Source organism: Amblyomma americanum, chromosome 11 (assembly GCF_052857255.1).
Source record: "Amblyomma americanum isolate KBUSLIRL-KWMA chromosome 11, ASM5285725v1, whole genome shotgun sequence".
Lineage (NCBI taxonomy): Eukaryota > Metazoa > Arthropoda > Arachnida > Ixodida > Ixodidae > Amblyomma > Amblyomma americanum.
The window spans coordinates 48,522,622-48,546,668 of record NC_135507.1 but is presented as its reverse complement, the minus strand read 5'-3'; the positions used below and the strand labels follow the sequence as shown (position 1 = coordinate 48,546,668).

Below are 24,047 nucleotides of genomic sequence, written 5' to 3'. Positions count from 1 at the left end.
TGCAGTTCAAACTCCTCGCCCATGTGGCTCCAAATAGCTCGTTGCGCTGTCCTTAAGTCGAACGCTTTTCGTTGGCCTCCACGTTCCTTCCCTGTAGGTGATCACCTGTAAGATACAGCTGTTGTATACTTTTCTCTTCACGGATAGTGGAATGTGGTAAAATGCCATTAATGATCTGAGAGAACCTGCCAAATGCGCTTCACCCCATTCTTATTCTTATGGTTCCTCCGCTCTCGTGATCCGGATCTCCAGTCAGTACCTGCAATAAGTAGGCGTACTCCCGTACAACTTCCAGCATCTCGCTACCAATTATAAACTGCTCTTTTCTTCCGAGACTGTTCAACATTAGTTTGCTTTTCTACATAATAATTTATAGACATACAGTACTGCTATGCCTGTCTTAACTCACTGATCATGTTTTCCAGTTCATCTCATCAGCAGCATAGCAAAGCACTGTCATCAGCGAGTCGCATAGAGTATTCTTCATTTACTCTTTCCCTAACTGTTCTCCATATAAGCCTCTGATTGCCCCCGTAAACAGGCGGCTAATAGAACTGGCGAGATCGCCACTCCATGCCTGACATCTTTTCTTATTGTAATTTTATTCCTGACTTTTGGCAGGAGATGCTGTGCATCTACTATGGATATTTTCCAGTATATTCAAGTAAGCCTTTTCTACACCCTGATTCCGCAATGCCTGCAAGACTGCTGAAGTTTCGCCTAAGTCAATGCTTCCTCTTAATGTATAAAGGTAATGTATATGGGTTGGTTATATCCTGCACATTCCTATGTTCCCTAATTAATAGCCTGCATAGGGTCTACAGTGGAATATGCTTTACGAGAGCCTGCCTGATCACTTTCTTCATTGACGTCTAAGGTGGTCCTGATCCTACTTACGATTAGCTTAGTAAATACCTTATAGGCAAATGACAGTACTGACCGGTCTGTTATTTTTCAAGTCCTTGAAGCCCCCTTATGAATTGAGATTATATTAGCGTCCTTCGAAGCTTTTGGTACGCTCGAGGTGTTAATGCACTGCTTATACAGACTGGTTTTGTTTTGTAGCACAAAATTCCCTCAGTCCTTCAACAGACCTGCTGTTACCTGATCCTCACCAGCTGCTTTTCCCCTTTTGCATTGCTCCTGAGGCTTTCTTTTCTTGCTCCTTCGTTACTGACGGGGCGTCCCAATGCTGTGCGCTACTGCCCCTTTTATAACATCCTGATTACATTGGCTACTGTATAGATTTTTGTAGAACTTTCGACTACGTTAACTATCTGATGCTTATCGCTGATGACAATGCTCTGTTTGTCTCTTAACGAATATAGCTGGTTTTTGCCTATGCCTAGTTTCCTTTTAACTGCTTTTAGGCTACCTCCGTTCTTTAGAGCATACTCGAACCCCTCCACATTAAATTTCCTTATGTCGGGTACCCTGTGCTTGTTAACTTTGATAGCTCTTAAAGTTGTTCTCTGTCTGAGGGGTTAGATGTCCTCATGTTTTTGGCGTTTCTTAATCAAATCTTTGGTGTCCTGAGATAGCTTGCCGGTATCCTGTCAAACTATCCTACCGCCTACCTGTACATCGCATTCCGTAATGATAGCTTTGAGATTATCGTTCATTGCTTGAAATTCTATGTCGTTGTCCTGAGTCGAAGCCGAACATGTGTTCTGGAAAGATACCTTAATTTCCTCTACCTTCCCTGTTACAGCTGACTCCTTAATAGGCTTCCGATTCACTAGCTTCTTCCGTTCCCTCTTGAAGTCTAGGCTAAATGGAGACTTTACAATTTTGTGGTCGCTACAACGCACCTTTCCGAGGACCTCCACATCCTGCATGTTGCCATCCAGTAATACCCCAGGCCGGGGTTATTACCGAAGGGACGGCCTGAGTTAAAAATATGGTTTCCGTATGCAACTATTTCCCGTTCATGTAGACGTTGCGATGGCTCGGTGCCGGAAACTACAATCACTTTCTTTGAATCCATTTGCACTGAGTGATATTCTATCAAACTCAAGCTCATTGAATTGTGTTTAACACCGCACCTGCATTATACAATGTGCGCTGTACACGTCCAAGTAGCCACGCACTTCACGTTAAAGGCAGTTCCTTCCGTGGAATACGTCCAGTGCGAAAAAAGATAGGTCCTCCCGAGGCGGTGGCGTCACAGTTATTGCAAAGAATAGTGTTCTTGTAAGAAACTGAGATCAGATAGATAATCATGAAAGTTTGTTTTTGAGTGTCTCTGTTTCGGGTGTTGCATTCATATTATGTTCTCTGTACCGGACACCAAATGCTGATGATCACTTTATGCAGCAATTACATGTTCACCTTTTGAAATATAGAGGAAAAAGCTTAATAATTACTGGTGATTTTAATCTCCCACAAATAGACTGGGAAAATTGGAGTTATGGACACAATGTTTCCTCTGACTTATTCATTGATATCATGCTAACTTTCAGTCTTCAGCAGGGGTTCAGTGTATGTACTCGGGGAGGGAAAATTCTTGACCTCTTATTCTTTAGCGAAGTTTTTGGTGAAGGAACCGCCGAAATTGAAACTAGTATTTCCGACCATAAACTGATTTTTTTGTCGTCATCGATGGCTGTGAAAAATGTCAGACTACCTCGAAAAAAAATTCAGATTAGGGATTATGCTAAAGCAGATGATGAATCAATTACAGATTACTTGAACCTGCACCATAACATTGTTCAGGATGATGTCGAGCTTTCATGGCAAAGATGCAGGTAGATTGTTACTTATTGTATTGAAAGATTTATTCCATTGAAGGAGGTCAAGAAACCTCCATCAAACCCTTGGATCAACAGAGATATCATCCAATCTAGTTGGAAGCTGAAAAGAATGAAACGAAAACATAAAAAAATAAGGAGTTCGCATGTCACATAATTAAAAAATGAAGTACCGGGAAAAGTTAAAGCTGCGCGAGAAAGATTCTTTAGTCATTGCCTTGCTGATTTTATTTCAAATGCTCCACAAACGTTTTGGAGCTATTTAAGTCAATGAAAAGAGGCAGCACATAAATAAACATGAATGGTAACATTATTGAAGACGCCCACATAATTGCTGAGCATTTTAATGATTACTTCGGTAGTGTATTCTCTGACCTAGATGAATTCGAGCGATCCAGTACAAATAGGTCTGCCTTACGTGATATAACGATTTCCCTTGAAGGTGTCTTGGAAATGCTCCTTAATATCAACGTTAGGAAATCTGCAGGCCCTGACAAGCTTCCAAATGCGTTTTTACGAAGGTATGCGGAACAGATATGTGTATTTTAACAGATTTGATCAAATTATCGTTACATTTAGCAGAAATACCATTAGATTGGCGTAAGGCAAGGGTTGTCCCAATTCATAAAAAGGGCGATCGCCTCACAGTGTCAAATTATCGTCCTGTTTCTATTACAAGCACATGCTGCAAATTATTAGAGCACATTGTCGCAGGCTTTATTCGTCAGTATTTGACAGATCACAATGTCCTATCTCAATACAGCATTGGTTCAGAAAGGGATTATCGACTTCAACTCCGCTCGTATCAGTCGTTCATGAAATCTCTGAAGTACTTGACTCGTCCGGAGAAGTTGACATGCTCTTTTTAGATTTTAGCAAAGCGTTCGATAAGGTACCCCACGGAAAATTAATCCACAAGCTCGAGTGCATTGGTCTTCCATCAAATATTATATCATGAATCCAAGCCTTCCTCCAACGCAGGCAGCAGTTCGTAGAACTTAAATGTTCTTCAGTGTCCGTTAGGTATTTTCGGGCGTACCGCATGGCAGCGTTTAGGACCGCTTTTATTTTTCATCTATATTAATGATATAGTAGACGAAATCCCCGATTATGTGCATGTTAATTTATTTGCGGATGAATGTGTCATATTTAAAAAAAAATAGCTTCACGAAATGATCACGCATGCCTGCAGAAGTCAGTTATTGCAATTTCAAATTCGTATAAATTTTGGGGCATGGAATTAAATGTACACAAAACAGTCTTGCTGCGAGTAACACGAAAAAAGGAACCTAGTATATTTTCTTACCTTCTAAACGGCACAAAAATAACTAATGTTGAACAATACAAACAATTAGGCGTCACAGTCACTAAGAGATTCTCCTGGTCAGACCATATTTCCATTTCATGTTCAGCGGCCTTGCGCAAATTATGGTTGTTGAAAAGGAAACTTAAAAAGGCCCCGGTAAACACTAATATTTTAGCATATAACACATTCGTGCGATCGAAACTTGAATATGCAGCGGTTGTATGGGATCCTCATACAAAAAAGGACATCATGAATTTGGAACGTGCACAAAGGAAGGCCGTTAGATTTATCTTTGGAAAATATAAAAGACAGGATTCCCCGCCCATACTAATGCTTAGAAATAAAATCACTTCACTAGAACACAGGCGTAAAGTTAGCCGTCTCCAGTTTTTACATAAAATCATAAATTGAAAAATCGGGCTTCAAATGCTTCATTATGTAACGGCTCTTAAAGCACGAAAAACAAGACATAGACACAACTTTTCCCTTACACCATTATTTGCTAAAACAAAATCTCACATGAATAGTTTTTACCCACGTACTATAAACGAATGGAATTCTCTCTTTGTTGATGTACTTCAATCAGAGAACTTCACAAAAGCGTTGGAAAACTATTTGTCACATAAAATAATACAAACATAAGCAGTATTTTCACTATTTTCTCGTTTTTTATGTGATATTTTCTGTATTTTGTTATGTTTAGTGCCCGATTGTTGTTTGGCACTGCGTCTTTATCTACATATAAATTCAAATGTGCGATTCTTTTTGTTTTAATTACTGTGCTAAGGAAAGCATTTAGATTTCTGTAACGTGGCTAGGGCTGCATCATTTTCATGCACTGTTTATATATGCATTTTTTTGTCACCTTTGTTGCATTAACCTTATTTTGTCAACTGTATTGCCCCTCCTGCATGGGCCAGTATGTTGGCCTGCAGTATTAATAAATAAAAATAAAAATGAATACATCGACACCGCAAGCAATCGTGATGTTTGTAATGCTCGCCGTAATTCCTCTTTCAAGACGTGCCCTGCGATTGCCGCGCTAAGATCGAGCGGCACATTGCACGCAGCCTTCCTTTCCTCTGGGGGCGTCAGTAAGGTCGTGGCGAAGACGAATTTAGGTCGAGCACATCGCGTATAAAGAAAGGATGCGAGGTCAATAGCGGCCAGTCTGTTTTTCGCCGGCCTAAAAACGCCTAGTCGTTATTCGCTTAGCCAACGACGGAAACAATGACTCCATCCTGGTCACTCGACGGCCTCTCACCAGATGGCGTCATTTCCTGCGCGCGACTGTGCGGAGGCAATGGCGCGGCGTGAATCGACGGCGATTAGGTGAGAAACCACCGTTAATCCTCTCCGTGCCAATTACCTATCCCTGAAGAACAATATTTAGCATTCAACAAGATATATCGCCCTGCCGGGCCATTCTGTTAACGAAGGAGGCGGCGAGAGTAGAATCTTTTTAATTGCCGAGTAACGAGCCTTGTTTTCGATGCTTGTTCGTCACTTCTATGAATTTGGCCTGCTTGTTCGGTGGGAATAAGTACTGCTGGTCGTACAGTATGTGCAACATTACGCCGCCACGCATTCAGTTTTCATAACCGCATGACTGACCGCCAACAGCGTGCGGTAACGATGCCTTCTATAGATGATGAATTTTGGTATGCAGCTATTCATACTCGATATCATTCATACTTCACCTGTTCGTTGCGAGGATATTGGCGGGAGAATTTTTTTCCTGGTGGGACCCATAAGATTGCAACAGTAGGTGAACGTGTTGAAGAGAGCTCAGTGGCAGAATTTAATTAGCGGTTCTTGCTGCGTAAATCCTAAGCAGCTTTCGCTTGAAGTTTTCACAAATTTTCTTCACTTCAGAAGTATACGTTGTTGGGGCTGTTTTCGGCATTTCCATGAATATATATAGAGTAGGAAACCAAACTTTCGTCCTACGCCCGTTTTTCGAATGATGTCCATCAGTAAGCGTGGATTGTCATGTGGCCTTCGCTCTAAGCCCAGCAGGTAATATAGGATTGAGGTTATCTAAAGCTATTCTACTCTCGGGAGCAGTCAGCTGGCCGTGGCATCGCAGTTTAGTTGAGAACACGTTGAAGTCCCATCACCCACACTGAAACGGCGATCTCAGAGCTGCTCGTTCATATATCGCCCTGCAGGAATTCTCAGGCAGATTAGCGTGACAGTTGGGGCGAATTAAAACGATGCGATTATTATCTCTGGCTAGACATAGACTCTGTCAGTCTGTTCCTACACACCTTGCAGCCTTACTCTTCGGTATGCCATCCTCTTATTCGCTGTGGTTCAGATTTCTCCACCCTTTTCTGCCAGCGCCCAGGCAACAAGTGCGCCTGGCTCGATCGAGCCTTGTCACGTTTTTGTGGTACGTAATATACCCACCGCAATATTTCATGCCTGCGTAGACACCATGATCTTCAGGTGCCCTTCTCCTGGTTCCCCGAGATGACGGAGTCATCTGCAAAGACTGTTTAAACCAGCTGACATTTTACTTTTCGTCACAAGTTCTGTGACGAGCCTAACCGGATTCATATGTACGTCGTGTGTGGGGCAAGAGACAGGCTGGCGGAACTCGTGTGTGGGCAACCAGACCCTCAGAGGCGCCTTGCGAATTCCGGTATCACCGTGGGAAACCACAAAATTAGCGGGTCCCATGTCCGCAAGTGCCACTTCAGCGAGTAGCACGTGATGACAGGGCTGTGCTGCCGTTGTGAGAGCGAAACCGCCACGTAGCTAATTCTACTTATTAGGTTGGATTGGGGCGCCAAGGCTCCGCACTATGCTTCGTGGTGATCAAGAAAAAAGGCTGTAGGAGAAATTCAGAAGTTGTCTGACGTCATCCGCCACGTAGCCGAGAACGAGATCCAGGCCAAGTCTGGTCCACCTGCCAGTTCCACTGATCAAGTGCTTCGATACGCCTCTGCCGCCACTGCTGCAGCAGAATACCTCAATCTTTACGACGGGAAACGCAGCTTAGTGGGTGCGCCGACTACGTGGGACTAGACAGCAGAAAACCATCACTCTTAGGTGAGCCGCACAGACATCAGTAGCCCGACTTGTACTTGATTAATAAAAGTGTTGGCTTATTTTGGATGCCCCGTGTTTCTTTTCGCCTCACTCTGCGTGGATCCCCGTATAGTAAAGCAAGAAGCCAGTTGTGGGCGCCACAGTTCTTTCGAAAGCGTAATATATATTGTTTCGTACCATGCTCATATGTTATACTGCGGGATTGACCGCCTTGGTCACTTACATCGTCCGAGCGCCTTAGGCGAAGTCTGCAGTCTCTTCTTTCTTCACCTCACGGGGCCATTGCCACATCTTTGGAGACGGCCGACATCTTTTTTCTCCCTCCGCGTCTAACATGCGCTGGCTGCAGGTCCCAGTACCAGTGCTCACGCGGCCTTTGCTTTCTTTGGTCGCAGGCCTGGCAGAATTCTGGAGTGTCGCATGGCACTCTGCTCGGACCACTCCAGAATTGGCCGTAGAACGATATCTTTCCCGACTTATAAAAGAAAGCTCATCTGGACTTCGAAGAATCTTCGTTGTAGTGAATATAATGGGCTTTGCACTTGTGGATTATACTGCTTATACCTTGTGAGCAATTTGCATTTGTATCATTTGTGCACCAAAGTTTTACCATGCGCTCTTAATGGACATTTCTCGGTCGTGCAAGCAAGGGCATTATAGGGGTGCTCCAGTTGCGTTCAACTTAATTTCTTCTCTCGGAGAAAACTGCATGCGGCGAAGGTGCACGGCTCCTCAGAATCTCTGGCGCACAGCCAGGTACAACAGGTTGTTTTAAACAAACAATTTCGCAGTGAATTAGGCATCTTGTGAGCAAAGCGCCTCTACACCAAGGCCCATATCAACGAATTAACGATATTCGCATCATGCGGATGGGCGGCGCCCTCTCTTGCAGGTTACAGAAATCTCATGCACCTTTTTTTTTGAGTTACTGAAGGCGTATCATAAAATTGCTTGTTTTTGTACATAAATTTTCAGTGAACATGGACACTGGATCAAAATCAGAGGCCTCAAGTTGCGAACACAGTGCTTGAATCAATTAACTTGAAGCCCCAGGTCGAAAGGAAAAAGTTATTAGCGTATGGGCTTCCCTGCAGTGCATAAATGATTAGGAGCAATGTGATCGTGTTTTTCTAATAGAGGCGCTAGCGAAGCCGGGAAAGCAGGCGCGAAACTGTGGCTCCTCGACGCACCGTATACAGTATCTTTAATATTCCCGTAAAGCAGGCATGAATGTAAACGGAGGTCTTGACTTTTACAAGACGGGAACGAATTTTCTCTATATCGAACCGATTTTGAAAAAAAAGCAGTGTGGCAAACCATCATTCATTCATGGAAGTAGCGAGAAGAAAACTCTACAAAAATGCTTCGTGTTCATACAGTGTAAGCAATCATCAGCTGGATACAAGTAAAACGCTCGCTTTAATGGTTTTTTATTTGAATGCGTTGGGAGGCATTTTCACACGAACACAACCATTCTGGAGAACACACACTGATGCGTAGCGATACCCATAGAAAGAAGCTTTATAATGAAGAAACTCGAAAAGCCATAAACGCGATCAACATAAGTTTGAGGATCCAGGAACCGGAGCCACGGCTGAGTGTGACCGGAAGCTGGCGCGGACTACGGAGCTTGGGCAGGGGCGGCCGGCTCACATGTCTGCGTCATGCTGACAAAATGTCGGCCGACCATGGGCAGCATCTCATCCTTCCATCTCCGGTAGGCCATCGGATACTGCCTGCGAACAACGTGCAGTAATAACGGCGTCAGTAAGTTAATGACGCTTTCTGGTTTAGCGGGCAATGATGCTTAAGCTTGGAAACGTTTGGGTGGGCGCTTAACCCGCCCAAATATCTCGGTGGCGATGCATGCATAACGAAGTCAGAACACATGGCGGTCGGAACTAATCTGGAGCCATCCACTGCTTCGTTCTCCGTAGAAAATGAAAATTGTTTTTAAGGAAAGGAAATGGCGCGGTATCTGTCTCATATATTGGCAGACACCCGAACCGCACAGTAAGGGAAAGGATAAAGGAGAGAGTGAAAGAAGAAAGGGGTGCCGTAATGGAGGACTCCGGAATAATTTCGACCACCTGAGGATCTTTAACGGGCCGTGACATTGTACAACACCCGGAAGCCTTTTGCGTTTCGCCTCCATCGAAACTCGGTAGCCGTGGTCAGGTTAGAACCCGGGAACTCCGGCTCAGAAGACGAGCGCCCTAACCACTGTGCAACAGCCGCGGGTTTCCCCATAGCGTCTGCGCAGCTTGGCGACGCTAAACCTCACGTACCCTACTTACTTTTGCTAAGAGGAACAACAACACGGAGATATTTGCCTTGCTAAACGGCTTGAAAGCAAACCTCTTGGGCTGTATATTTTTGGCTAAGACTGTGCAAGTGCAGGCCGCTGTAAGCTATAAATGCCAACAATCAAGGCCTGGTATTGGGGCCCATGTGTCCAGGTTCGAGTGTGTGGTGGTAAGCTGGTGTGGTAATCCTTAATTCCCAGGTGTCGTTTGCCAGCCTACTTAAGTCCGGGGCAAGTTAGCATAAAGTGCGATAACGTCGCCTCTAGAGCAGAAGCAGGTCAAAAGTGACAGTTCAGAAGCCGCTTCCAGAACCGGAAGATGGCTGCCGCGCGCACATCCTGATGGCGACTAGCAGCGCGACATGCCACCTGCAGGCAGTTATAGGTAGTAACTACCACATCTGAAGAGCCGCGCTCATATTTCCTATTACCCACTATCGTAATCGTCCATCAATTTTTTCCTGGTTCATTCTTTTGCCCCAGCGCCAATGACAGCCACCGTTATGACGGCGCTTATAGGCGTCAAATAACGTCGGTTCAGCGAGTGCGGCATTAAGGAGTGGCTGCCAAGAAAAAGAATTTATAAGAGAAAGTGTCCTTAATAGCAAATTACGACCCACACAGGTCATAGAGGATCTTCAAGTGGGCCACAAAATTCCTGCTCACGAAAATGCTCCACTGTAGTAGTGTGGTGCAGGTGTCCCAGCAGTAAGCCTACTAATGATCGACAGGGTGGAGGTCACGTGCACACCGAAACGTTCGTTCTAATTCCAACAGACAGCAAAAATCTTATTTATTTTAGTTCTTAGGCTCTTCACTCTTGCTGCCTGCTGCAGCTTCACAAGGAGTGCTCAGCAGAAGTTCATTTCGACAGCCCACAATTACGAGCTACATCCCAACCGAAAGTTTTCGTGAGGAGAGTTCGATGTAATTCCATATATCTCCGCATGGATTATATGAAGTCAGTATGGAGCGTATGTAGTCGGCATGGATATTATGGAAAGCGCGTACGGAAAATTACGGCCTCTTTACGACATGATGCATGTTTTATAGAAGTTATATAGAAATTTTAATGAAAGCTTACGGACCCCTTACACTAAAAGTTTCGGTGTCCATATATTTTCAACATCATATGGCCTCCATGTTCCCATAATTTCAAACAAGGGACTCGTATAATATTTTCAATAGGGATATCCAATGCCACCTACTGAAACATTATTATTGTGAGGCCCTACGATGCCGGAATCCTCCCATACCAGAGTCCGTAGACGGCCAGACTCGCCCAGACGCAGCTGTGCAGGAGCAGGGCCAGTCCCAGGGGCACCGAGAGAAGCCACGAGAGGTTGGCCATCCGTCGGCTCGCCTCCAGCCACGACAGCGTCAGGGCCAGAGACAGGCTGGTGGCCAGCAGCAGGCTCATGCCGAACAACACGTGGTGGCCCAGGTTTCTCTCGTCACGGAACCATTCCAGGAAGGCCTGCATGGACACGGGGAGATGTGCACGTGCAGGGATATGTATACAAAATAATGTTTTGGTTCTGAATTGGGCATTGCAGTGGCCATTCTCGAAAATGTGTTGTTACGGATAAGGGACGCAGAAAAGCGTGTCGGCAGGCGTTCTTCTAAGGGAGGCGGGTGAATTAGTTTTATACAAAAGCGATATCGTTGTAACTGCTTTGATGCAGAGAAAGGTAATAAGCATTTCAGTTTCTCCATTCGCTCTACAGTGGGTTGAACGATTACCAACCTCTTGAAGCACAGCCAGCGAGTTCAGCGTTGCCTTCGGTAGAAAATAGATGTATAACGATCTTGGGTTTCAAGCTCAATCCTAACACCCATGGCCCCCCCCCCCACCCCCCCGCCCCCACTCCCATCCCCCGGTACGCTGTGGCAGAATGAATAACATCTCTGGAGTGTTTATAACGATGATCAGTATGTATGGCCCAAGGGCCACTTTTATCAAAAGGGAGCCATGATATGTTGTTTTCAAATAGACAAGATGATGTCAAAGAACCATTTCCCAAACATTTCACCTCCGATAAGCAGGTCATTAGGTCAGGGCAAGATTCTACCTTTTGTGCCAAAGGTGGGTACGCAAAGACACTTGGAATCGAACCACGCAGCTGCTGCATACAAGGCTAATACTCATACTCCCAGATCACTGCTGCGGTGCTCTGAATGTTTTCTTTAATTCCTTGATTCGAATCACAAGATAGGTATGATGCATTAGACTGTTTATCTTCCCAGATAAGACTGAAGTATTTTTACTTCTTTAGAACTATTCTGTTTTCTATGCATACTGAAGCACCTTTAAGGTTGTGTGGTACCAATTAGGTCATATTCTGAGGTGCATGGGGTGAAAAATGTGTGCAGAATTTAGAAGTTACCAGTTCAGTGAATGTGCTTCATAAGGTTGGTATACGAGTCAGTGGGGCCTAAATTTAAAAAAAATTATAGACAGTGAGCTCGATTTGGCTCCAACAGATTTGTGGGGAACACCGCGTGAGGCCTACGGGTCAGAACGATAAACGATAGCATAAAGACATACGCTATGTGTAGTAGCGTGGTTGAGGTAGGTCGGTCCGTCGCGCCTCTTCAAAGTCACGAAACGGGCTCTTTTTCATTGAGTATGTAAGTATGCGTATAGTGGAAAGGGATACATAGGGTTGCAGTTGATGGCCACTTCTTCCCTTATGGGAGAGAAGACATCTTGATTTGAGCATTGACTTTACGAATTTCTAGAATCTATGAATTGGAGTTCTTTTTTAGGGCTAGCAGCTAGCATCCCAATTGCAGAAACTGAAAAATAATGGTTTCCAAAAAGTGCACATTCGGCATAAAAAGTGTACGGGATGAGGATGTGTGAACCAAAAAAAAAATATTTTGATGTTGTCAGCCGAATACAATCGCCTAGAATGTGTTGCCGGGATGAAGAGACTTACATCCTGCATCTACTGGCAAAATTATCGGTTAATTAGTTCCTGTGCAAGCTAATAATAAATTACATCGCACACATGTCGCGCAAACAATTTGTGATGAATGAATATTTCGAACGATTTATACATATATTCTCAGAAAAGAAATTTATCGACATGTTGTCTGCTGTCATTTTAGATTTGTTAAAAGCGTCATTGAAAAGGTGAGGCTATTGGTGACTGCGGATTGTTGAACTAGTACCTGTTGACCGCATGTGGTAGCTGACGCGAAATCTCTCGCCGTCAGTGCTTCTAGCTTTAACCGTAAGGTCACGCAAGCATATTTGAGGTGTTGGAATTCGAGTGATAAAGCTAGGGAAAACGGTGGGCATTGCTGGCTGTTTTACCGTGCTCAGAGTGTGTGTTACCGAGCTAGCCGTAGTCACAAAGGGTGTAAGCCTGTTGTCTTAGCATATACATTGCCGTACCTGTCGGCGGTCCATGCGGACATCGAAGTGGTAGCCACAGGCATCGCAGGGGTAGGTTCTGGCGTGATACGTGCCTCGCAACACGTTGATATCCCCGGCGGCGAGGCCTAACATAAGAAAGTGGAAAATAATCAGAATCAATTTTCAACACAGACATAGATTCCTATATAGGGAGGTTACGCGTCCTACTTGAACCAGTCACTGTGTGCAGAGAGGTGTACTAGTGAGAAAAGTTATTCCCGAGTGGCGAGTCTTTTCTTAGTTATTTAAATATCACTTGATTTTCTACCAACAGTCGCTTGAGTGGGTGCTGGCCACTCGAAGGTAGCCTACATCATCAATAGTCTCCTTTCCAGAATGTATTAGAAAGTTATCTCAGACCAGATTAAGCAAAAATGAAGTGGTTGTCGTGAGAAAACCATGCTTAATTAATAACATAGCGGATTGAACGTTTGTTTCTGAGCATGTTTTCAAAAATGAACATTACAGTTACGTAGCACGCGCATTCAAGTAGGATAATTCGCTCTGATATAAGATGTTAAAAATTTATTCATGCGCGGTTTTATCAGATTGAGTTTATTTGTTTATAATGCTATAACTGTGGCCGTGTCATTGAATTATCTCTTTCGTCAACGTAGATGGTGTCAGAGGGGAGAGGCAAATGCTTTATCACGCGACACAAGGAAGTGCAGTCGGAGCAAAAGTCTTTGAACCACGTGATAAACAAAGAAAGCTGATAGCTCCGTTATTAGCGACCGTTTTGAGGCCAAAATTATGGAGGTGAAAGTTAAAACCCTCTTATTTTGCCTCCGCAAAGGCGGACTCCAACTGACGGCAAATTAAACTACCGGCTGCGTTCAAGGATCATGCGGACCAAACACTTTTGAGCCCAACTGACCGTGCAATGTACAAGGTTGCCCACTTTTATATTGAACACTTGAGCGGCTTGGATTTGCTCTTCAGAGCGCCAGAGTGTCTCTTGCTTGTGTTAATCAAAGCGAAGTGGCAGCTGACGAGAAGCACGACCTCTAGGTTCCTCTACGCATAGGAAACTTTACTCCGATGCGTCGATGTGGAGGACGCGCCGGCCATCTGAAGAGCGTAGTCACACCTCTCGCGTGTTTAGGTTAGAAGTGGACGACTCCACGTAGCAAACAGCACAGAGTTAGGCTATCCTTCTAGCTGTGAACTCTTCCCCAATATCAAGCGGTGCAGCAGATGGAACTGCCGCAAGAGCGTCTGTTCTGGAAACTCGAGAATGCCGCCGCAGATGTATCGGCCGAACATATGCCTACATGAAGTTGATTTTCACCTGGAGGTAGAATCCGATCACTTCGTGACTGTTAATATTGGTGCCATTGTTAGCGGTATTTCAGACGCGTAAAAGGCGGATTGCATGGCAGAGATACGAGCACGGTTTATGTAACACTGCTACACAGACAGCTTCATCGATCACAGCTCTTTACACATTTTTCGCACTGGTGCTTGGTCTCCGGGATGGAGATCTCAAGCGATCTATGCTTTAGTGCAGTGCATTTATACAGCGCAGTTTACTTCCCATGTGAGAGATCCAAGGCCGTGCCGCAGATTGGATGTTATTTAACATGTCCACACAGTAACTTGTGTTTTTTCCTCTGTGTACAAGATGAGCAGCGCTGTACACATTTTCCGTACTTGATATGCTTCATACTGTTCATCATCAGGAATCAAGCTCTGAGGCCAGCTGCCAGTAACAGTGGTTGCAGTGTAAGAACAGGCGTACGAAACAGACCATTGCGCGATTGCTATGCAATTAGAGTCGATTTGTTTTCACAACACTGCACATCCATTGAAGAACCGTGCATAGTGCTTGACAGATTTATACTCACCGGGTGACCTGTGTCGATCATAGCAGTTCGCCCTCACTCTTGGGTACTCACGGGCTGGCTGTACGGATGGGGCTGCACATGAAAGAGAGAAAAGAGTACATCGATTTTAAGAGCGAGACGGACATGACTGCCAAGACATGTTCGCAGTTCTAATCACGGAATTATTAGGCAATTTTTCGGAATTATTTTTTATTTTTTATACAATCAAATTATGCAAACCGCCTATTTACATTTGTACATGGTTTTGTCGATCGTTTTTGCCCCGGCATTACCGTGATTTGGCCCCAGGACATTTTGTGTTTGAATTTAAAGCAGACAGCAGGGCTAGTTGGTGATCTTTAGATTCAATGCACATGGTAACTGCGCTAGAGACACGGACAAAGATAGAAGGACACCACGAACGCTAAACACTGCTGTGTTTGAAGATGGCTGTATTTGAAGATGGCGCGTTTTTTGAGAAAGCAATTTCCCCAAGCAAAGCATCGAAAGCTGGGTCGTGACCCGCACCAGCGCCTTATCGAACACTAAGCGGAATGCTTCCCGCGTCTCGGTGCCTTATCAAAACCAGCGCGATACGCGTTGTCTATACCGGCGTAAACCTTTTCAAACGCCACACCATTGATACCGGAGCGCTGTGGGGTGACCACCACTATCAGAACCAATGTTTGTATACAACAAAAGCCAGTATAGCGCTTCTTAATTTAAGTCGAATGGAATTTATTTTTACGAATTTTTGTCCGTGTCCTATTTGTGGCCCCTTTCGATACAATGTACACAAGTCTGTGAGATGCACTTCGCCGAAAGTGCACTTCGGTAGTAACTCTTTATGTCCCGTATCGCGACTGCTGTCCTGCGCACACCCCCAAAAGCATTCCTGGCAGTTATTTAAACTGCATAATATGTGTTCATGAAATATGCCATCTTTGTCGCTTTTAAAATGCATTGTGCTTTCAATGAGCAAACCCTAGATTGTTACAGGGTGCATGCCCGGAAAATAGACCGTTGCTCTCAAATAGTGGCGTCATCAAGTGCGAAACTTCGCTACTGGGCGGAAACAAGAAGCGCTTTCCTCTGCAGCAACACTGCCCTGGCTTACCACTGCTCGTGGTCCAGTTCCACGTGAAGTTCGTAGTATTTCCTTCAAGTACTCCGGCGGCCGCAGCTGGCAGACGATCAGCCGGTAGTGCAGTAGGCGGCTCAATCAAGCAGCCACCATCCAAAGCAGGAACCTGTACCGCATTCGGAACCGGAATAACTGCAGCAGACCCGTCAGCAGCCGAAGCCGCCGCCACAACTGCGGGTGAACCTGCAGGCTGAGTCGCTTCCGTGACCACATGTGCGGCCTCGATCGCATCTTGAGGTTCTATGTGCTGCGAAAGCATGGCCGCAGACGGGGTATTCAGGCGCACAAAAGCTGCAGCGTCTGCAGCAGGCACCGTTTCAAACTGCAAACAAGTCGGATCCAAATACGAAACCTAAGTCCAAGACGAGGTGGACGCGTTTGGAGGCTGTCAAGTGGCGCCACCAACTGATTGGTGCTCCTTTCTTGAGGCTGGGTTGTAGTGAGACTCTCTGCATTGGTGAAAAATTCAAATTAATTTTGCGTACTAAATCAGGCTGCGCCCCAAGGCAGCGAGGAAATTCAGTATTTTCGGTATTTCGATCAACCCAAATGTTCTTTGTGCACTGTGCACCTACGTGTACAAGAGCAGCAGTCAACGCAGGCGATGTGATTCAAAACCTCGGGTAGTAAAGAATGGCGTGAATGGAGAATTATGCAACGTGTCTCACACCTGAGTGGTGCGATGTGCGTTCACATATGATTAGAAGCTGTAGGACAGCAGGAGTTCTTCAACGTTTCCCTGTGCCGTAGCTGTGGGCCCCCGTGCCTTCAGAGCCATAGAGCAAAGGGCTATAACTCGTATTCATTTGAATATATGCGAGGCATAATGCATGTTTATATGAAAATCCTATCGTGAAGCCCAGTATACTGGCAATTTAACTTGCCGTTTGGAGCAGTAAGTTCATTTAGACAAAGGAAACAAAATGAAAAACTGCTTAGGGCGCCCCTATACCCACAGAAAACTTGACCAGGTGCCAATGCGCGAACATATTGACTACTCTCGTACTTCGAGCAGGTCCGTTCAGAAAGTTGCCATATGACGAGTGCCATAACTTCATTTGTATCCCTAAGAAATTTCATACAGTCGGTATGGACATATGGACGGTTTGCTTCCCTGCCGTATATTGAAGTTATTATGCCCGCAGGCAAGCTCTAAATCTCTGTATGGTAAGGAGAACCCTTGTCCCCACCTTCCGAGAACTTTTTCATATTCAGGGAAGCCGTAAGGACTCGTACTATTCGAATGAGAAGCAAACCATCCAGCCTGGTTACTTTTGGCAAAGGTGATACGCCGAATGGAAATCGTGTAGAATTTATATGGATTGCTTATAGACTCCATACAAAGGTCATATGAATTTCAGTATACATTCCATACGTTATGGGCTCCATATTCTATACGAGCGACTTATATGGAACATTTCAGTCGTGGTACGTACGCTCCACAGCTCATGCCCTTTTCAGAAATGTCATAAAAAGACATGTCGGTTAAAATATACGCGAGGCCTCAGGAGCGTAGTCAAAGAAGCCGTAGTTCATGGAGGTGATATTGCCTGAAAAACTTTACTGGTAATCATCCAACACGCAAAACCTACCCACGTCCGGAATTGCTGGAGCTAGCTTAGAGAATCAAACAGCTCATGCAAATCGCAATATTTTTCTGAAATAAGACAAAACTGCAGCTTTCAACGTCTGAAATACATAAATAAAAAACAAACTTCTACAGTGGAATGGTTAGAATGATCCAGATTCAGGGCTCAAGGACAATGAATGAATGCTTGAACACTCGCACAGATACAAGATGTCTTCGGCCTTCAGTTCGCAACCACCACTTACTTGTTCGTGAGGAATTTATAATGCGACTCACGGTGGGAATACTCACACATGTTTTTTAATACTTACAGCAGGAGATTGTCATCGAGGAAAGTTCACACTTTCTTATTCCTTACCAAATAGTCACAATAGAAGAAAGAAGGTGCATTTTTGCGCGTGTCATTTTCCTTACTAACTTGCGCTCATTGTTGCCACGTGCAGGACCGTTTGTGTGCAACGCATGCGGCCTTCAACAAAACCGTAGCATGAATTCAACCTGAATCTCAGACGCCTATCCTATTTTGCTTGTTAAATAGGTGTTAAGTATGGCGTCTCCCCAGTTAAATATATTTCTGTGTGATGATTGATGAAAGGTCCTGGAATTAGGTGAATAAATGGTGTGCTATAGGGACGGGCTGAAATTGTTCTTTATGCATGGGTTGAAGTTTCATTCGCGAATATACTGGCACCAAAAGTGCGTCATCGAGTCTGATTCCATAACCCTGTCACAAGCAAAGCCTTTACCATGGTTAAAGCAAGTACAGCTATTCGCTATTATCTACACGGGCAGAAAAACAGCTTCAGACTGAAGACGATTAGCAGGCTTTAGCAGAGATTAACGCTGCTCGTGTAATAGAGTATTAACCGACGCCTGAAAGGTTAGCCATCGCTGAAAGTATTTTACGATAGTTAGCAAGAAAACAGCAGTTCACTTTGTCGTCGAGCTACTTGCTTCAGCACCACATAGCTATAGTCCTGGTTGCGTTAAGCGTGGTTAAGGCGCTCTTGCAATGAGTGCATTACTAGTCACACATTGAGAGAAGCTCGGCCCAAAGCACGTCACCTCGCCGAGAGCATCCCTGCAGCGTACACTGTGCAGTTATTGCAATGCACTTACCGAGAGTATAAGTAATGGATGTTGTAGTAAAAATGGAAGAATGGTTTTTGGGGAAAGGAAATGACGCTGTATCTGCCTCACATCTCAGCGGACAGCTGAACCACGCTGTAAGGCAAGGATTAAAGGATGTACTTAAACAAGCAAGGAAGAGGTGCCGTATTGAAGGGCTCCGGAGAATTTCGGCCACCTGGGGATCTTTAACATGCACTGACATCGCACAGCACAGGGGCGCCTTTTGTGTTTCGCCTCCGTAGAAACGCGGCCTCCCCGGTCGGGTTCAAAACCGGGTACTCCGGATCAGTAGCCGAGCGCCTTAACTACTGAGCCACCACGGCGGGTGGATGTAGTGCTGAAGTGAATTTCGTTACGAGTAGAGAAACAGCACTCACCGAAGCAAGCAATCTCGGTTGGAAGTGTATGACCGTCTTCTTCCTCCTTTCAGGTTGTATAGGTCGCCCAGGGAGTCTACCGCGGCCACATTCATTCAAGGGCTGCCAGAGTAGAAACAGCAGCGGACCTGCGGCGGCAGCGTCGAGCCCTGGCCAAGGTCCTGAGCGTTCTCTCTAGCGCGTGCTGGGAACACTTCGTCCTTTGCGTAATCACGCGCACTGCCAGCCGCGCGGGTCGCTACAAGGTATTTTCTGCTCCCTAGCCCCCTCTAGTAATAGTAGAGAATAAAAATAATAATAATAATTGGTTTTTGGGGAAATAAAATGGCGCAGTATCTGTCAGGTGTCCAAAGATATATATGAGACCGATACCGCGCCATTACCTTTCCCCGAAAAGAAAAACAATTATTATTATTATTATCATTATTCTGATATCAGTGCAAGCAGAGGCGCTAAAGCTTCGACAATAATTGCAGGGCGGGAGGGGGATTGGTGCATGAAAGGTGTTATTCTGACGTGAAAATGCGCGCTTCTCCGCACTCGATTAAAATCGCTAAGCATGCGTGGTTTCTTGACAAGCTCAGCTTTATGCGAACAGCCTTAGTCAAAAGTTTATAGCCCAGATGTTTGCCGTAAGCCGTGTAGTAGTAGGCTCCTGTAGCATAGCCTCATATATTTTTTTCATGCCCGCTCAACCGCGCAGAACCCTGTTGTTAGATGCCGTTCGCGCTAGTACGCGAAGCTGCCGACGTGTGGCGTGCGCAGCCTTGGATGGAGCAGACGACGCGGGAGGAGCAGTTACACGCCGCGTAATACGAGGTGTGCAGTTCTGTTACTGTGTATACTACTCCTCTTTTAGTAAAACATTCATGATATGCGGGCAAGATAGTGAAAGTGATAACCTGCTATGTTCTTCTTGCAGACGTACTTAATAAAAGCTGGTCATCAAGCAAATCCTGAAAGCGACAGCCGGGCATCAGATAGAATGCTGCTGTAGTACCGAGATGAATTCCTCAGTTTCCAGCTTTATCGATGATAATTATTATTGTGCTGCTGTGTACAAAACACGCATTCTCAGCAGAACACGTATCTGAATCGATCGATATATAAATAGAAATATTAAGAATTTTTCTGCGCGATGAGTGAATTGAAACATTTTACGGGCGCAATCAGAATAGAAGACACATGGACGAAAACGTTTTCAGAACATTAAGAGCTTTCGAGAGAGAGGCTTTGATGTTAATGGCTTAACTTCGTCGCTCTTTCATCGAATTTAAGGCATAGTTCGCAAAAACAGGGCGGAAAAACTTGGTGCAGGCGAGTTTCAGAAGTTGGCCGTGCAGCAAGCAAGCTATTACTCAATGCTCCATGCTCTGCAAGAGCGCCAACTGCATTGATCACTGCAGCTTGCAGCGGTTTTGCTGAAAACCTCCTTTTGATCATCAACACTTCAACGTAGTTCTTCAAGGCGTACAGAACGTACACAAACTATGTTGAAAGGTAAAGGAGGCCTCCTATGTTCTGATGACGGGTCAGATGGTCGCTGGGCGCAGAAGCTGGTCGCCTAAAAAGAGGGCAGCTGCTGTAGTTCATTTTTTTTTTTAACAACGCGAGTCAATTAAGTATCCTCCTACCATCGCAAGTGCTGCAGTGTCTGGCGCTGGCAGCAACGTTTTCTGGGTCCTGAGCAGGTTTTCGAGGTCCCAAACTTTCTCCTCCGGTGGAAAGTAGTCCGCGTTGCAGGGGTGCGTGACTGCAGGTTTACGTGTACTGTTCAGCGCTTCAAGTGCTTGGCTTTCCGTTTCAATGACGTTGCTGCCTTTGGAAGCAGACACTAACCCAGCTTCCAAGGAATTCCCTACACCTGCGAGTGCTGCTATAACGTCTGTCTGATCGTTGCTTATAGCCGACCGCCTTGACCACCCAAAAAACGGCTCTATATTGTATCAGTTGATGTGGTCAGCGAACAATAGCCGTTTATTGCTGAACGTGCAGTGCTTTTATAGCAGCGGGGGTGTGGCAAACAAGGCGCTTATCTAATCTAGACGACCACAATGAACGGCCGCACCAGGCATAACACGTGTGTCATAACCGATACATCTTCCCTCGTGTGGAGAATAGAGGCGAAGTACTTGGTTGAAATTGCGGTCGTACCGCAGGCGCTACGGTGGTCGCCTATCTCTGGTAGACCGGCGCTATGGAAGAGCATGCGGTGCCGTTGAGCTCACAGGTGGTCCAGTCGTAGTCAAGGGCGGCGGCGCCTGCGGAATGTTCTTGGAGCTCTCGGAGGAAGTCGAAGCGGGTGCGTGGGTTGCAGTGCTTCACTCCCTCGTTCGCTCTCCGGGTCGTCACATTCGGAGGCTTCTTGCTGGAACAGCTCACCAGTTGGAAGCAGATGCTGTCTGTTGTGGCGTACCACTCTGTTGTCCTCGGTAACTACTCGACGAGACCTCGGCGCAATTGCTCCGGTAACTTGAGCTCGGCGATTCCATGTATTTTCCTTTACTCTCACGACATGGCTGGTTTTGAGAGGTGGTAGCATTCTTCACCTAGATGCTGCTTGAGCTCACTTGAATACCGGCATGCTTGGCTGCTGCCTGAAGTCTGGGAGCAGAGTACGAACCCTCCTGCCCTGCAAGAGTTCACCAAGGGAGCGGCCATCTTCGCGCGGAGTGGATCTGTAGCTGAGCAACCCGAGCCAGAAGTCTTCCTTTGTTTCTCGCGTTTCCTTTAGGATACTCTTCACAATCTGAACCCCCTTTTTGGCGAGTCCATGCGATCGAGGGAACTCTGGGCTCGACGTGACGTGGTTGAAGTCATACCTTGGCGTAAAGAGAGCAAATTCATAAGACGAAATCTGAGGCCCATTGGCCGTATGGACTTCCATTGGAATGCTGTATCTTGGAAAGATGGCGCTCAACTTCTCAATTACGGCATTAGATGTTGTACGAGTCAGCTTCTCCACTTCAGGGAAGTTCGAATGGGCAGCAAAAACAGATAGGTACGAGCTCCCGCCGTGCTGAAAAATGTCGATACCTACGCGGTACCATGCATGGTCCGGTGTAGGTCTGATCATAAATGTCTCGCTTTGCTGTTTGTACGAATATTTTCGGCAAACTGCACAGCTCTGCAACAGTTTTTTTTTCACATCATAGTTCAGCCCGGCCAGAACACTACGCCCCTGGCACTTGCTTGGCCCTTGTTCAAGCACATGTGTCCCTCATGAATGCGTTCAAGAACTTCCTTTCTTATTGACTTCGGGACTACAACTTTCTTTGCTTTAAGTACAATTCCTTTATTCAGTGACAGCTCAGACGCGAATGGCTTCATTATGCCCACAATGTCACCTTGCCCATTAATGTAGCGCATCACCGACTGTAAGTCCGGATCAGTCGCTGCTGCTTTGGCCAGACGGGCCAGTGTTTTTGCGCTTACCAAAGTTCACATGACTGCAACCGCATGCACTTCAACGTCTTCCGTGCCGTTCATGTAGTCCTTAGTCTCTGCCCTTGGAGCCATTGATAGCATGTCTGCGAGAAAGAATTTCTTTCCTGGTACATACCGAAGTTCTAAATCATAAACCAGTAGCCTCAAGAAAAAACGTTGAAGCCTGGGTGGCATATCACTTATTCCTTTAGCTGCAACACCAATTACTGGACGGTGGTCAGTCTCGATAACAGTCTAACGTCCGTACACGAAGTGAAGGAATTTTTCACTGCCGATCGTTATTCCCATCGCTTCCTTTTCAATCTGCGACTACCTGTGTTCTGAGCTGGTCATTACACGTGAGGCGTAAGCGACTGGCCGCCAGTTTTTACTGTGGCGCCAAATGTATCTTTGATGCATCTGCCACAATTTTAGTTTCACTGGCTGGGTTAAAAATAGCTAGGCGAGGTGCACTGCTAAGCATGTCGCAGATCACCTTCCACTCACTAGCGTGATTTTCGGTCCACTCGAAGACCGAGTCCTTTTTGACGAGGCTGCGAAGAAGCGTTGTACGTTCGGCGAGATTGGGCAAGTACTTGCTAAAATAATTTGCTAGTTCTAGCATTCGGTGGACCACGGCTTTATTCGTTGGGAATGGAGTCTCCCTCAACGACTGCGTCAACGCTGGGTTAGTCAGGATTCCATCCTGGCTAATGACGTCACCCAGGAATTTTTTTTTTTCAGTGACTCGAATGTTGCACATTTAGGCATTGAAAGTTAAGCTTGCTTTTTCTGCTTCTTGCAGCACTTTCCGCAGGCGCGCATCGTGTTCTTCCTTAGACGATCCCCATATTAGAATTTCATCAATGTACACTCTAACGCCTTGGCAGCGGTCAAATATTTCGCTCAGGATTATCTGGAATACTTCCAGGGCTAATGCGATTCCGAACGGGAGCCTTAAAAACCGGTAGCGCCCGAACGGAGTACTGAACGGGCATATAGTTGTTGTGGCGTCATCCAAAGGTACCTGATGAAAACACGCCCTTGCCTCGAGGAGCGTGAAGTACTTAGCTCCTGCCACCTCATCTTCTATGTCCTCGCTTCTTGGCATCTGCTAATGCTCTCGCTGTATGCACTCGTTGATACTTCTAGGGTCCATGCAAACGCGTATTTTGCCGTCTTTATTCCGCACGATATCCAAAGGGTTCAATCAGAGTGTCGTTTTCTGGACCCTCTCAAAGATGCCACGCTCCACGCGCTCCTCCTTCAAAGGTTCCCTCAGCGCCAAGGGCACCCGCCGAGCTGGCTGGACAACTGGCGTCGCATTCTTGCGTAGGACCATTTTTTACTGGCGACTCACGCAACCTATTCCCTGAAAAAGCTGGCGGAAATCGGTCGGAACGTCTTCACTGCTGCCGGCTGCGGTGCTTCCTTCTTTTATAGCGTTCACTGCGCGTGACACCAGACCTTGGGACTCGCATGCTAGTAATCCCAGTATAGCTTGGTTGCCATTTTTGACGACATAGAAGTTGACGTCCTTAGACCGGCCGTTCATGGTCAGTGGTAGCCTTGCCATGCGGAAATGTCGAATGACACCACCGCTGTGTGATCTAAACACCGAAGAGCTCGGTGGCAAATCTGCTGCCGTCTTGCATCGTCGGAAGATAGAGTAGGGCAGCAAATTGGCCTGAGATCCCGTGTGCACTTTGAAGC

At 45.8% G+C, this 24,047-nt stretch overlaps 1 long non-coding RNA gene across 1 annotated transcript; it reads right to left on the bottom strand.

The window, feature by feature from the left end:
• Window positions 1-8,720: 8,720 nt before the first annotated feature.
• LOC144110330 (uncharacterized) lies at window positions 8,721-10,876 on the bottom strand. Its single transcript, XR_013309808.1, has 2 exons — window positions 10,675-10,876; window positions 8,721-8,849 (listed from the first exon to the last, which is right to left on the bottom strand). It is a non-coding gene; the product is annotated as an uncharacterized LOC144110330 (long non-coding RNA).
• Window positions 10,877-24,047: the final 13,171 nt, after the last annotated feature.